The sequence below is a fragment of the Xenopus tropicalis genome, chromosome 10 (genome assembly GCF_000004195.4).
Source record: "Xenopus tropicalis strain Nigerian chromosome 10, UCB_Xtro_10.0, whole genome shotgun sequence".
NCBI classification, from domain to species: Eukaryota; Metazoa; Chordata; class Amphibia; order Anura; family Pipidae; genus Xenopus; species Xenopus tropicalis.
This window is the reverse complement of record NC_030686.2, coordinates 48,280,716-48,295,535: the sequence shown is the minus strand read 5'-3', so window position 1 is coordinate 48,295,535 and position 14,820 is coordinate 48,280,716.

Here is a 14,820-nt window from a genome sequence, read left to right as displayed (position 1 = left end):
CCTTCTGCCCGTATGGGTGCTATTATTAATGAGTATTCTAGTGTGCAGGTACCTTCCCTTCTGCCCGTATGGTGCTATTATTAATGAGTATTCTAGTTGTGCAGGTACCTTCCCTTCTGCCCGTATGGTGCTATTATTAATGTGTATTCTAGTGGTGCAGGTACCTTCTCTTCTGCCCCTATGGCGCTATTATTAATGTGTATTCTAGTGGTGCAGGTACCTTCCCTTCTGCCCGCATGGCGCTATTATTAATGTGTATTCTAGTGGTGCAGGTACCTTCCCTTCTGCCCATATGGCGCTATTATTAATGTGTATTCTAGTGGTGCAGGTACCTTCCCTTCTGCCCGTATGGCACTATTATTAATGTGTATTCTAGTGGTGCAGGTACCTTCCCTTCTGCCCTTATTGCGCTATTATTAATGTGTATTCTAGTGGTGCAGGTACCTTCCCTTCTGCCCGTATGGCGCTATTATTAATGTGTATTCTAGTTGTGCAGGTACCTTCCCTTCTGCCCGTATGGTGCTATTATTAATGTGTATTCTAGTGGTGCAGGTACCTTCCCTTCTGCCCGTATGGCGCTATTATTAATGTGTATTCTAGTGGTGCAGGTACCTTCCCTTCTGCCTGTATAGTGCTATTATTAATGTGTATTCTAGTGGTGCAGGTACCTTCCCTTCTGCCCATATGGCGCTATTATTAATGTGTATTCTAGTGGTGCAGGTACCTTCCCTTCTGCCCGTATGGTGCTATTATTAATGTGTATTCTAGTGGTGCAGGTACCTTCCCTTCTGCCCGTATGGCGCTATTATTAATGTGTATTCTAGTTGTGCAGGTACCTTCCCTTCTGCCCGTATGGTGCTATTATTAATGTGTATTCTAGTGGGGCAGGTACCTTCTCTTCTGCCCGTATGGCGCTATTATTAATGTGTATTCTAGTGGTGCAGGTACCTTCCCTTCTGCCTGTATAGCGCTATTATTAATGTGTATTCTAGTGGTGCAGGTACCTTCCCTTCTGCCTGTATAGCGCTATTATTAATGTGTATTCTAGTGGTGCAGGTACCTTCCCTTCTGCCCGTATGACGCTATTATTAATGTGTATTCTAGTTGTGCAGGTACCTTCCCTTCTGCCCGTATGGCACTATTATTAATGTGTATTCTAGTGGTGCAGGTACCTTCCCTTCTGCCCGTATAGCGCTATTATTAATGTGTATTCTAGTGGTGCAGGTACCTTCCCTTCTGCCCGTATGGCGCTATTATTAATGTGTATTCTAGTGGTGTATTCTAGTGGTGCAGGTACCTTCCTTCTGCCCGTTATGGCGCTATTATTAATGTATATTCTAGTGGTGCAGGTACCTTCCCTTCTGCCCGTATGGCGCTATTATTAATGTGTATTCTAGTGGTGCAGGTACCTTCCCTTCTGCCCGTATAGCGCTATTATTAATGTGTATTCTAGTGGTGCAGGTACCTTCCCTTCTGCCCGTATGGCGCTATTATTAATGTGTATTCTAGTGGTGTATTCTAGTGGTGCAGGTACCTTCCCTTCTGCCCGTATGGCGCTATTATTAATGTATATTCTAGTGGTGCAGGTACCTTCCCTTCTGCCCGTATGGCGCTATTATTAATGTGTATTCTAGTGGTGCAGGTACTTTCCCTTTCTGCCTGTATAGCGGTATAATATTATCTGGTAGTTGGACTCTAGTGGTGCAGGTACTTTTTTGCAGGGAATTTAAGAGTAAAAGCTTTTAATTGCAATAGGATTTGTGCCCTGTCTGTGCTTGATGCGCCGCGGTTGGGAAAGTGCCGGGTGGCCCATGTGCTGCCAATTTAGCCGTTATACAAGACCATAATCGGACCAGTATGCGGTGCTGTAATTGTGATACTTTAATAAATACGCAGCAAGATAATTGCTCTACATGTTCACCTTTGAGTTAACTTTAATTATGATATAGGATGTAGTAATATTCTGAGGCAATTTGCAGTTGGTCTTTTTTTTTTTATTATTTGTAGTTTTTTAACTATTTCACTGTTCCTTCTGCAGTTTGGAGTTTCAGCAGCTATCTGGTTGCTAGGGTCCAAATTACCTTAGTGACCAGGGAGTTGTTTCAATGAGAACATGGTATATGAATAGGAGAGGGGCCGAATAGTAGAAAAAGTTATAAAATGGAACAATACTTATAAAACCATAGCCCCACAGAGCGGGGTCAGTGACCCCCATCAGAAATAAATAATGAAGACCAATCGAAAAGTTGCTCAGAGTAGGCAATTCTATAACATATAGGGTTTTCACTGTGTTTTGCTTTTATTCTGAGAAGCCAGAGCTGTATGGCTGGGCCCCGCTCAGCCATCGGACCTGAGAGAAGCAGAAGGGCCTTTTGTCCCATAATTATTATTTTAGTAACCTGGAGAACGTCCCTTTAGACAATAGCCCCTTTTTTACTATCAGCGGGCAGATTGGCAGCTCAGGGTAAATATTCCACAGCAGCAGCAGCGAGGGCATGACAAACGGGCAACTGTGCCAAATGGGACATTTCCTCAGTGTATTTCAATAAAACAGGGCTCCTTCTAGACAGGCGGCTGTGTCAACGACTCCTACATGCCCGTTATTCTAACCAACTGGGGCATAACCAGACACTTTAACCCTTTCAGCAGCTCCCTCACCCACTGCCTGTCTGTGTGTCACTGGGTGTAGGCAGCAAGGCTGTGCATTGGTCAGCACTGGTCTGCATTGTTCCATTTGCCCTACTGTCTCCATCTTACCCTACTGTCTCCATCTTACCCTACTGTCTCCATCTTGCCCTACTGTCTCCATCTTACCCTACTGTCTCCATCTTACCCTACTGTCTCCATCTTGCCCTACTGTCTCCATCTTGCCCTACTGTCCCCATCTTGCCCTACTGTCTCCATCTTGCCCTACTGTCTCCATCTTACCCTACTGTCTCCATCATGTCCTACTGTCCCCATCTTGCCCTACTGTCTCCATCTTGCCCTACTGTCTCCGTCTTGCCCTACTGTCTCCGTCTTGCCCTACTGTCTCCGTCTTGCCCTACTGTCTCCATCTTGCCCTACTGTCTCCATCTTGCCCTACTGTCTCCATCTTGCCCTACTGTTTCCATCTTGCCCTACTGTCTCCATCTTGCCCTACTGTCCTCATTCTTGCCCTACTGTCTCCATCTGCCCTACTGTCTCCATCTTACCCTACTGTCTCCCATCTTGCCCTACTGTCTCCATCTTGCCCACTGTCCCCATCTTGCCCCGCACTGTCATCCATCTTGCCCCACTGTCCCCATCTTGCCCTACTGTCTCCATCTTGCCCTACTGTCTCCATCTTGCCCTACTGTCTCCATCTTGCCCTACTGTCTCCATCTTGCCCTACTGTCTCCATCTTGCCCTACTGTTTCCATCTTGCCCTACTGTCTCCATCTTGCCCTACTGTCTCTCATCTTGCCCTACTGTCTCCATCTTGCCCTACTGTCTCCATCTTGCCCTACTGTCTCCATCTTGCCCTACTGTCTCCATCTTGCCCCACTGTCCCCATCTTGCCCCACTGTCTCCATCTTGCCCCACTGTCCCCATCTTGCCCTACTGTCTCCATCTTGCCCTACTGTCTCCATCTTGCCCTACTGTCTCCATCTTGCCCTACTGTCTCCATCTTGCCCTACTGTTTCCATCTTGCCCTACTGTCTCCATCTTGCCCTACTGTCTCTCATCTTGCCCTACTGTCTCCATCTTGCCCTACTGTCTCCATCTTACCCTACTGTCTCCATCTTGCCCTACTGTCTCCATCTTGCCCCACTGTCCCCATCTTGCCCCACTGTCTCCATCTTGCCCCACTGTCCCCATCTTGCCCTACTGTCTCCATCTTGCCCTACTGTCTCCATCTTGCCCTACTGTCCTCTCATCTTGCCCTACTGTCTCCATCTTGCCCTACTGTCTCCATCTTACCCTACTGTCTCCATCTTGCCCTACTGTCTCCATCTTGCCCCACTGTCCCCATCTTGCCCTACTGTCTCCCATCTTGCCCACTGTCCCATCTTGCCCTACTGTCTCCATCTTGCCCTACTGTCTCCATCTTGCCCTACTGTCTCCATCTTGCCCCTACTGTCTCCATCTTGCCCCTACTGTCTCCATCTTGCCCTAACTGTCTCCATCTTGCCCTACTTCCATTGCCCCACTGTCCCCATCTTGCCCCACTGTCTCCATCTTGCCCTACTGTCTCCATCTTGCCCTACTGTCTCCATCTTGCCCACTGTCCCCATCTTGCCCCACTGTCTCCATCTTGCCCTACTGTCTCCATCTTGCCCTACTGTCTCCATCTTGCCCCACTGTCCCCATCTTGCCCTACTGTCCTCCATCTTGCCCTACTGTCTCCATCTTGTCCCTACTGTCCCCATCTTGCCCTACTGTCTCCATCTTGCCCTACTGTCTCCATCTTGCCCTACTGTCTCCATCTTGCCCCACTGTCCCCATCTTGCCCTACTGTCTCCATCTTGCCCCACTGTCCCCACCCTGCCCTACTGTCTCCATCTTGCCCTACTGTCCCCATCTTGCCCTACTGTCCCCATCTTGCCCTACTGTCTCCATCTTTGCCCACGTCCCCCATCTTGCCCTACTTTCTCCCATCTTGCCCCACTGTCCCCACCCTGCCCTACCCCCTGCACCTTGCTGTATGGGCTTACTGCTGCACACAAGCACCTCAATATGGGTTTGTTTTTCTAAAATAAAATGTATATCTTTTTCCTTCTGTTCAAATGAGTTTGTTGTTTTTATTTCCCCTGCCTGTCAGATCGGCCCCGCTCCCCCTGATTAATGGGCGCCATTTACTGACTGGTTACTGTTGCCCCATTGGATGCAATTAACATATTGGTAATTAAAGTTGAGGTATGCGGCACGGCATTCTGTTCGTTAGGGCCCTGCTTTGTCTCACTGTGTCCCTGGAGGGGGGCCCTGGGGTCTGTAAGAACCTACCCCCCAGCATAGCATTAGCAGCTTATTCGTGGATATGATAAATGGTGTTGGGGGCGGGGCTCTGCTGAGTTACTTTATGGGATTTCTAATGAGTTTCTTCTACTTCTGCCTAAATCCCCCCCCCCCCACCACTTGTCCCCAAATGTCTCAGTGGAGCAGAGTTGGGCCACACAGGGAAGTACCTGTATCTGTATTTCTTTATATAGTGCCAACATATTCCACAGCGCTGTACAATAAGTGGGTAGGTAGCCCAGGGACTGCCATAGGGGGGAATCAGACCCAAATAGAAAAAAAAGCTGTCCGTGAATGCACAACCACACCCCTAATCTGCCGCATTATGCTGAATCTATTCCCAAGGTCCACGCAAACCCCACCCACTGTCCCACAAGCCCCACCCCCTTCATACGAATCACACTTTTACATCTTTTTGCGTCCCCCTCTGCCATGGGGCCCCTGACGGCAGTACCCAGTGGCTTCTGGGCTCCTGAAACACCCCCACTGAAAAGTGCCCCTTTGGTTTCAGTGGTAAGTGGCTTTGGCCTTAGCCAAACTTTCTTACAACTCCCAGTCACCTGATCAGTTATTGTAGTACAGGTATAGGACCCGTTATCCAGAATACTCGGAACCAAGGGTATTCCGGATAAGGGGTCTTTCTGTAATTTGGATCTCCATACCTTAAGTCTACTAAAAACTTTATAAAACATTAATTAAACCCAATAGGGCTGTTCTGCCCCAATAAGGGGTAATTATATCTTAGTTGGGATCAAGTACAGGTACTGTTTTATTATTACAGAGAAAAGGGAATCATTTAACCATTAAATAAACCCAATAGGTCTGTTCTGCCCCCAATAAAGGGTAATTATATCTTAGTTGGGATCAATTACAGGTACTGTTTTATTATTACAGAGAAAAGGGAATCATTTAACCATTAAATAAACCCAATAGGACTGTTCTGCCCCCAATAAGGGGTAATTATATCTTAGTTGGGATCAAGTACAGGTACTGTTTTATTATTACAGAGAAAAGGGAATCATTTAACCATGAAATAAACCCAATAGGGCTGTTCTGCCCCAATAAGGGGTAATTATATCTTAGTTGGGATCAAGTACAGGTACTGTTTTATTATTACAGAGAAAAGGGAATCATTTAACCATTAAATAAACCCAATAGGGCTGTTCTGCCCCCAATAAGGGGTAATTATATCTTAGTTGGGATCAAGTACAGGTACTGTTTTATTATTACAGAGAAAAGGGAATCATTTAACCATGAAATAAACCCAATAGGGCTGTTCTGCCCCCAATAAGGGGTAATTATATCTTAGTTGGGATCAAGTACAGGTACTGTTTTATTATTACAGAGAAAAAGGAAATCAGTTTTAAAATTCTGAATTATTTCTGGATTATTTCTGGATAATGGGTTTCCGGATAAGGGATCCCATACTTGTATAAGGATTATTATATTCTCTGTGGCACACATGGCGGATACGGATGGATTTCTATTATAGCAAATGTAAGTTGGCACTGCCAGACTCTTTTTTCCGCTGCGATTAACATGTCCGTGCCACGCGTGCCAGGGGCCCAATTAGCGCGCGTCCCAGTGAGGGCATTTCTGTATGTGGCCCTGGTTTTGTCATTAAGTAACAGGACGAGGATGTTTTCCTTGCAGTACGCAGCGGGCTGGGTGGGGTGCCCTTGTACAAATATACAGCAGCCCTGCGCGTGGCTCTGCGTCATCCCCCTTTCATCTTTAAGGAATCTCCGAAGACAAACGGACGCAGTGTTGACATATTCATCGCGGGTTCTGTCTTGACCCTCGGCGGGCGTTTCCTGAGCTCTGTATGTGTTTCACCCGGGCACTGATTGTCTCTGAACCATGGGCGGCACTTACTGTTTCCTTTCCATAAACATCTGCAAATCCTATGTGAGAGATAAATTAGAGATACACAATACTACTCTATGCTGTAGTCATTATAGCCCACAGACTACTGAATCCAATCTGATCCCCTATTGTAAGCAGCAGCCCTGCCCTGCTTTATGGCTGAGATTCTAGCTATCTGTATAACAGAGCATTCTGTCACAGTGGCACAGATCCTATCTGATCCCCCCATTGTAAGCAGCAGTCCTGCCCTGCTTTATGGCTGAGATTCTAGCTATCTGTATAACAGAGCATTCTGTCACAGTGGCACAGATCCTATCTGATCCCCCCATTGTAAGCAGCAGTCCTGCCCTGCTTTATGGCTGAGATTCTAGCTATCTGTATAACAGAGCATTCTGTCTCAGTGGCACAGATCCTATCTGATCCCCCCATTGTAAGCAGCAGTCCTGCCCTGCTTTATGGCTGAGATTCTAGCTATCTGTATAACAGAGCATTCTGTCACAGTGGCACAGATCCTATCTGATCCCCCCCATTGTAAGCAGCAGTCCTGCCCTGCTTTATGGCTGAGATTCTAGCTATCTGTATAACAGAGCATTCTGTCACAGTGGCACAGATCCTATCTGATCCCCCCCATTGTAAGCAGCAGTCCTGCCCTGCTTTATGGCTGAGATTCTAGCTATCTGTATAACAGAGCATTCTGTCACAGTGGCACAGATCCTATCTGATCCCCCCATTGTAAGCAGCAGTCCTGCCCTGCTTTATGGCTGAGATTCTAGCTATCTGTATAACAGAGCATTCTGTCACAGTGGCACAGATCCTATCTGATCCCCCCCCATTGTAAGCAGCAGTCCTGCCCTGCTTTATGGCTGAGATTCTAGCTATCTGTATAACAGAGCATTCTGTCACAGTGGCACAGATCCCATCTGATCCCCCCATTGTAAGCAGCAGTCCTGCCCTGCTTTATGGCTGAGATTCTAGCTATCTGTATAACAGAGCATTCTGTCACAGTGGCACAGATCCTATCTGATCCCCCCATTGTAAGCAGCAGTCCTGCCCTGCTTTATGGCTGAGATTCTAGCTATCTGTATAACAGAGCATTCTGTCACAGTGGCACAGATCCTATCTGATCCCCCCATTGTAAGCAGCAGTCCTGCCCTGCTTTATGGCTGAGATTCTAGCTATCTGTATAACAGAGCATTCTGTCACAGTGGCACAGATCCTATCTGATCCCCCCATTGTAAGCAGCAGTCCTGCCCTGCTTTATGGCTGAGATTCTAGCTATCTGTATAACAGAGCATTCTGTCACAGTGGCACAGATCCTATCTGATCCCCCCATTGTAAGCAGCAGTCCTGCCCTGCTTTATGGCTGAGATTCTAGCTATCTGTATAACAGAGAATTCTGTCACAGTGGCACAGATCCTATCTGATCCCCCCATTGTAAGCAGCAGTCCTGCCCTGCTTTATGGCTGAGATTCTAGCTATCTGTATAACAGAGCATTCTGTCACAGTGGCACAGATCCTATCTGATCCCCCCATTGTAAGCAGTAGTCCTGCCCTGCTTTATGGCTGAGATTCTAGCTATCTGTATAACAGAGCATTCTGTCACAGTGGCACAGATCCTATCTGATCCCCCCCATTGTAAGCAGCAGTCCTGCCCTGCTTTATGGCTGAGATTCTAGCTATCTGTATAACAGAGCATTCTCAGTATAGCTCTCCAAGGCCATGGGAATAAGTCTGACAGTGGCTGGAACCTGTTTCCCGGGCAGGATCTCTGCTGTGTTATCTCCCCGCACCTCCAGGTAACCTTCAGGGACTAAGTTATCCCAAGCCTTTTCTTTATCTGACATCCCACACGTTCTGCCTTGTTAGTGGGTGCCGGATAGCAGCATTGCATCAGGACCTGTAGGAACCCGTGGGTGGGGGGAAATAAGCAGACAGCACCCTCAGTTGGGGATTACTGGAAATTAGTTTGCTTATCATATTTGGGAATGTACCAAGGGAGTGCCCCCAACTCACTATAAATAACCCTTATGGCAAAGTGTTCAATAAATCTGTTTCTTATATCACTTTTACCTCACTTGCTCTCTCTGTTATTCTGATAGATTTGGCCACTTGGGCATCTTGTGTGAAAGGGCATTTGTGCCCCCGGCATGCACACGAGACATCTGCCAGCCAACAGACAAGGCAGGAACATCCTTTCCGGATGCCGGCGGCACACCCCGTGCCCCGGCTCCCTATCTGCCAGGCTTCGGCTCCGTTCCAGGTGCCCCCTTGTGCAGCGCTTGTTCCGGGGGCCTGAGCACTAGAAGGAGACATGAATATTATTATATTGATATATTCAGCAGGACGCGGGGCCTCGGATCTGCCGCTCGTAGGGAAGGCGACTCACACAGGCCGGCTATTTAGTGGCCTGCCAGGGAATGATGTCAGATGGAGAGGGGACATAATGGCAGTGTTTGTGCGCCCACGTGACTCACGAGCATCTGGCCAACGAGCACACTCATCCAATGCCCTCATATCATAAGTCAGCAGGATATGGGGCTTTTTCATGTTGGGGGGGGGGGGCTGCAATGAGCACAGCATCCGGCAACACAAATCATGAAGCCATTTGCTGCCAGAATCGCCACAGAATACTGATTCACCCTACACTTTGGGTGCATGTTGATGGTTATTATCAGTGATTACTACTTGTAATAATGTGGGGGGGGGGGGGGGGGGAAGGCCTAGGGGGCCCAGTCAGCTTGGCTCCCCCCGGATGGTGGGCACTGTATCTGTAAAAAGGGCACTTTAAATACTATGGGGCCCCTTGAGCCCTTTATAGGAGCCCTGGGTCCCATTGATCAGTCTATAGATCCCCTGGGAATTACATGCATACTCATGGACCTTTCCCCATTATGCCAAAACCACACCCACCATGTGCCCAAATCCCCCCCCCCAACACACATTCTCAGGTCTTGGGGCTCCCCCCTGCTGTGGAGACCCTACCTGGACTATCCCCTGGACCCCCGTCACAGCCATTTTGTCCTAAGAGCTTATACTTTAGGGCTTCCCAGTTATTGACCCTCAGTTCCCTGATTGTAGGATCCCCTTGCTTTGCTTATGCCCAGAGTTGAAATCAGTTAGTTCAACACCAACAAACCCGGCCAATGAACTGTTTTGTTCTATCTCCTTATTAGTCTCCCTGTATGTACAGGACATAGTAATTAACCCTTCCTAATCACTCATCTCATATAATATCTCTCTCTTCAGAAGCCAATATGGATCTATGTTATTATTAGATTGGGTGAGTTGCCTTTAAGCCTGATAATTGAGAGCTATAATGTGGATAATTCCTAGCTATTGCTGTTATCCTTCCAGAAGCTTCTGTCTGCACCAAGCACCCATTAAAGGGCCCGACGTCATCTGATTTGGTGGCACCTTTCATCCGCAATCTGATCGCCGCAGCGAAGCTGATTATGTCACGCTGACAGAACCTGCACGGGGCGACTTGTCCGAACAACATTGCATTGTCCTGCGCGGGGTCCGTCATTCAGGCCCGGGGATCCTTTTATATTTGTGCGCTGACAGTTAGTGTCGGGAGCTATTCATGAAACATGACCGCCCGGCTTTGTTAACAACAGGGGAACGGTGGCGAGAACAGGGCAGATATTGTGCCTGGGGGGAGCTCGGCACTGAAGGAGGTGGGATACAACTTGGCCGTACATCTTGCGTTCCTCCAGCAGCAGCTGAACCATGCGCGTCCCTCCTATATATCCGGATACCTTCCTTCTTTCTATACGGGCCAAATGTCCGCCGCTAAACCGCTCACAGTCTGATCTCAAGCCCAAGAATTGATTTTAGTTCTTGTAGGACCAACCTTATCCTGAAACGTTCATTTAAAAGTACAAATTGTCCATCGACAAAAATGACCATTATAATCGATATCGTCTTGCTGAAACTAGGAAACTTACCTGCTTGGTCCTGCAAACAGTTTGACGATGGGCAAATTTCATTGCTACAACCACATTTTTCCAACCAGCCTGACTGATTTTCTGACCAATGGCAGTGCCCACTGACCTTACGATAATTTGACGGATTTGTCGGATCACACTGAAATTGGTCGTTAGGGAGAGAAAAATCTTAAAGTGTATGGCCACCTTAAAGCTCCCCATACATGGGCCGATCCACTCGCTTGGCAATGTCGGATCTTCTCCCGATATCCCCACCTACGGGTTATAATGACGGGCATAGGCAAAGTCAGTCCCCGATCCGACTAGATTTTCTAACCCTGCCAGATATAGATCGGGCAGGCCCGTTGGTAGTCCCCATACACGGGCCGATTAGCTGCCAAATCGGTCTAAGGAACCAATATCAGCAGCTAGAGAATCGGCCCGTGTATGGGCACCTTAACTACCTTTATTGCCAGATTTTAGTGTGAAATTAAAGGAGAAATTCACACAGGCTAGACTTGATGTGGACCGGTTTGGGGAGGGGGCACTTGATGTGCCCAGAGTGGGGGTAAGATTCAGTATGTGGAGCACATAAGGTGAATAAAGATGCATTCCATTCATTCTTCCGAATCCTTGGCTGAGACCGTGCCACCCACTTGCCAGATGGCTAATTTGCCAACCCATGTGGAGGCTAAAACGGGCCAAGAAAGGGCTAGATGTGGGCTAAACACAATCACCCACACATCCTCCCCATCTCCTGGTTGATTACACACCTAATTAAAGTCAAAGGCACTGATTCCACCCCCCCCCCTTTTTTCTTTTGCTCTTTATTTGCTAAGCACCTCCAAAATGATCCCTTGCGCTGGAAGAGAGCATTGGGCACAGATAAGGAGGGGGGTCGGACGCGGTGTGCATCTGGTGTGTACGCTTAGAAGTTGTTAATGAAATGATAGACATTTTGGAGTGCAACCAACTGGTGCTTTAAGCAGATCAGGGCAGCGGCGAGCCAAGTTTCTGTGCAGATAAAGCAGTCAGATGATTACATGCGGCCGGGTTTAATTCCCGTGAGTGGCAGGGGCTGGCGCATTCCGCCAATAATGCCCCCATTCTCGCAGCATTTGACGTGCAGGCGGAAAACTTCCAGTGAAAACTTTTCATTAATGATATTTTATAGCGCTGCCCTGTGCCACAGAGGGTTCAGCCGCAACAATGGCAATAGCAGGGGGGATACATAATGGGGGACACAAAGGGGAAATCCTCCGCTTTTGCAAAAATAATGCCCTTGGGTTCTGACTCACATGGGATTTGGCCTTCAGGGACACGTGGGATTTGCCACTTTAGAGTCACAGTGAGGACTTTAGCAGCTTGTGCCTTCCCCGGCTACTCACAGTCTGGGCTGTTGAGCTACAGGGGCTTTTTTGGTTTCTAGTTTTGGGGCCCGCGGCAGAGCAGTTCATTATTTCAATAAAATAAGACCAGGACCAAACTAGGGGTAGGTAAAAGAGGCACATAGGGGTGGATGTGGGCACTGGGGTACCTCTTCTGGCAGCCTACCTCTAGGTTAGGGTTCTGGAGAATGTCACATGTTGGCACAAAGAGATTCTGGGATATCCTGGGGAATATCCTGGGGAATATCCTGGGGGTTCCCCAGGATACAACCCACAGTGGCCCCTATGATACAAGGAGATGACTTTGATCAGTTCCAGCTTTGTGCAATATCCACCCTCTTGGTGCTTTGGGGTTATTTCCAGGCAGGAACAGCCCCAAGACCCTGCACCAAGCTCCAAGGTGAGTGTAATTCCCATTCTGTATGAGATTGGTTAGTGCAGACCGACAGTCAGACCCCGTGGTTAGAATCCGGCCCACTAAACAGACGCACGCAACTGATATTCGTGCTTAGTTTGGTGATTTATTTAATAGACTCACTGTGTACAGACAATAATAGCCTGTTCCTTCCTCTTAATAACCCTCACAGAACCTCCCGACCTGCACCCATTGTGCAACACTAATAATCGCCTCATTATCCTCCCAGCAAACGCCATGTATGATTCACATTCCGCTGAGAAATGCGATGAGCTGGCCGTGCTGAGTAAGGGCAAATGGGGACCGGTGCAGACCAACCGCATCCACGCCTGCCCTGGGACGTGACCAGGGGTGTCGAACTCAATCACATAAGGGGGCCGAAATCTAAAACACAGGCTGAGTCGCGGGCCAAATTTTTTATTAATATACTTAGTAAGATACTAAGGGGTATATTTATCACAATGTGTAAAAAGTGGAGTAAGTCATTACCGGTGATGTTGCTCATAGCAGCCAATCAGATGCTTTGCTGCTGCTGAAATCTGATTACTGATTACTGGTACTGGTAATGCTTCACCACTTTTTACACAGCAGGATAAATATACCCCTCAGTCTTAGTTACTATGTGAGGAAAATGGAAATTGATCAGGCTGGATGGTCAGACACACTCACCAAGGGCCCCATAAAACAGGCCGGATTTGGCCCCCGGGACTTGTGTTTGACATATATGCACTATATGACCATAGATTTGTTTGCTATCATGGTGGTGCCCATTTTTTATTGGGGTGAAGCTGCATGGGTGATGGGTGAATAAAATTGGGGGGGTGGTAGATCGCTATATTTGTGGGCTCGATGCCTGCCAGCCTCCTTGGAGCTAAAGGCTAAGCCTCGGCTTGGGCAGAGCGCTCCGCAGCCCCACATGAACTGTTGAACCTGCACAATCAGCAGCAAATAGCAGAAGTTCTGCCGATGGGTGCCAGATGGGGCTCGGGGAGGTGTCGGTTATGGAAAGCAGAAGTCAGCAGTCGCAACTCGCCGTGAAGGTCACCGCGTCGTTATGCGGGCAGATAGTGATCGGGACACTTGGTACACAATGGGGTTCGGCTGAAAAAGGACACACGTTACACCCTTCCAAAGCGCTTTGTAAGATTCGACTACAGTCTCGTTACTGCAATAACCAGCATTGCTCAGTGTGGCCCTATTATATCCAGGGCCCTAGGCTTAATGTTGGGGAAAATCCCCAGTGATAATGGCACCGGTTATTATTCCAGCCAGGCCAGTATAGATCCTGCCGGGGGGAACCTCTCTGGCCACATAATGATAACAAAATGGCAGGGGCTTCTCAAACTGTAGGATTGCTCCTGCTCAAAGCTGCAAATAGGGGGCCCAGCAGTACCCCTAAATAGTCCACTTGCACCCCTTTACTTTATATTTGAAGGGGTGCAAGTGGCTTATTTAAGGGTGAACGTGACGGCACAATGTTTGGGAGCCCTTGCTGGGGAATCTCACGTTGGAGTGCTGAGGTAATTAGCCCCAAAAGACAGCCAGGCCCTCGGCACAATAAATAACCTGCCTGGGCCCTCTGTGTCTTCTCTCCGTGTCAGCTACAGATAAGGGGGTCCCTGCGTGGCTTCTGATCAAACAGCTCCATAAAGCCTCTTGGTGTCAGTGGTTTATATTAAACATCAGCGTGTCAGGCCAGTGTGGCTTTTGTCAGAAAATAAGAAGCCTGGTGGGGACCCGGGGCTCTAGAACAAAGGAAAGTTCATGCAGACATCAAAGTACTTTAACCCTGACAGTGCCTTGTGTCTCTCCAGAAAACCTCTGTACTTCTAGAGTCTCAGGGATCTGGCAGACTCCCCCACGCACTTATGATCTGAGGCCTTAAATCTGTTCTGCTGTCACTTCTCGCTATCCCTGGGCTCACTGGCACTTAATATGGTACAAGTTCTGCTGTCCCTGCCCTATAATAATTTCATTGTCTTCTTAGTATCTTTCTGTACAGGGTATGGTCAAACATAAGGGGCTGTTCCTGCTGAATTGGGCTTAATACAGGGGAGTCCCTATGCTGCCATAGTTTTATGGTATCTCTCTGTACAGGCTATGGGCAAACTTAGGGGGCTGTTCCTGCTGAATTGTGCTTAGTACAGGGGAATCCCTATGTGCCATAGTTTTATGGTATCTCTCTGTACAGGCTATGAGCAAACTTAGGGGGCTGTTCCTGCTGAATTGTGCTTAGTACAGGGGAATC